We start from the raw sequence: 1,950 nt of genomic DNA, 5'->3' as shown, positions 1-1,950 counted from the left end.
AGTGATGACCTCCCATTTACAGAGATTGAAGTAACGCAGATAGTAAAAAATCTGAGGAAAGATGTAACCCCCGGACCAGACAACCTAAAAACTAACCTCATACAAGTGATGTATGAAAGGCATAAGACTTTCTTTGTCAATCTTTTTAATGCATGCTTAAAGCACGGACATTTTCCTCAAAGATGGAAAGAATCTAAAATTATATTGATTCCAAAAGGGAACGGAGAGGACAAATCCGAGGAAAACAAATATCGCCCAATAGCTATTAACTCGATTTTGGGAAAAATATTAGAAAAGCTCATAAAAGATAGAATCTATTATTTCTTGTTTAAAAATCACCATTTTAACAAAAAACAATTTGGATTTACCCATGGGACATCAACAACCACGGCATTGGAAGAAATAATCAAACGAATAAACCAAGCGAAAATTGATAAGCTAAACAGCATGCTAATAGCACTAGATATTAAAAACGCATTCAATTCTATAAAACCCGAAGTAGTTATTCAGAAATTAGAAGAATATAAGTGTCCCAACAACCTAATAAAACTGGCGGACAATATTCTACGGAACAGGAAAATAATCTATGAAACAGATGGAGTAAAAATTAAGAAAACACTAACTTCAGGTTCCCCACAGGGGTCACCTTTAAGCCCACTCTGTTGGAATATAACAATAGGCGACCTACTAGAAACTCAGCTTCAAGAAGGAGTACACATCCAAGCCTTTGCGGACGACGTGGTGTTACACATAAAGTTCCGCTCAAGAAAAGAGGTGGAGGAAAAAGCTACGAAGGCACTAACACTAATAAATCAGTGGGCACATCAAAAAGGAATAACCCTGAATAAGGAAAAATCGGAATATATGATAATCGGAAAGCAGTACATTAGCCATCAACCCCAAATAAAAATCGGACAGGATAAAATCAAAATGGTTAACGAAATGAAAATTCTAGGGGTGGTCTTGGACACAAAACTAACATTCCTCCCACATCTAAAATACTTAAAAAGAAAAGTAGACGAAGTCACGTATAATTTAAGTCGTACAATAAAAGACGACAAACATACAAATAGAAACACACTACAGTTAATATATAAAAGGGGTATAGAACGAATGGTTACATACGCCTCCCCAGCATGGTATAGCCGAAAAACCATTTTTATTAAAAAACTGAAATCAATCCAAAGATTACCTTTATTATTAATAACTAAATCATTCAAAACAACATCAAATCTTTCACTCAACATATTAGCAAACATTCCACCTCTCCATTTGACAATCGAAAAAGAAAACGAATTACACTACATACTTAAGAAAGGAAAGAACTTCACATGGCAACAGAAAGTATACACCGAAAACGAAATAATGAAGAAACACGACCAATGGCAAGATCATCCAGCAAATAAAGTTAGCATACCCTTTGGAACAACAGAGGAAGAAGCAGACTTCAAAATATACACAGACGGATCAAAGAAAGAAAAAGAAACAGGAGCGGCATTTATAATACTAAACAAAGATAACCAAATCCAAACAGTGAAAAAATATAAACTTCCAGAACACAGCAGTAATTACGAGGCTGAGATCATTGCAATCCAGAAAGCAATAGAACATATCTGGCCTCTACAAGCTTTCGTTAAATACCAGCTTTTTACAGACAGCCAATCTGCACTTCTGGCAATAAAAAATCCAGATAACCTAAATCCAATTATTTGTAACATCAGGAAAACCTTAAGCCAAACACAAAGTAAAGATATTAAACTGACCTACGTAAAAGCACACAGTGGGAATATAGGGAACACATTAGCCGACGAATGCGCAAAAGAAGCGAGCAAAGACGGAGAGGAAATATTTGTTCCCATAACGAAAACAGTTATAGCAAAAGAATTAAAGAAAAAGTTAAACGACGAGTGGAATGAATTATGGAAGAAAGAAGGCAAGCATAGCTACACA

The sequence above is a fragment of the Rhipicephalus microplus genome, unplaced genomic scaffold, assembly GCF_043290135.1.
Source record: "Rhipicephalus microplus isolate Deutch F79 unplaced genomic scaffold, USDA_Rmic scaffold_404, whole genome shotgun sequence".
NCBI lineage: Eukaryota > Metazoa > Arthropoda > Arachnida > Ixodida > Ixodidae > Rhipicephalus > Rhipicephalus microplus.
The sequence above is the reverse complement of the archived record's forward strand: the minus strand, read 5'-3'. Positions refer to the sequence as shown.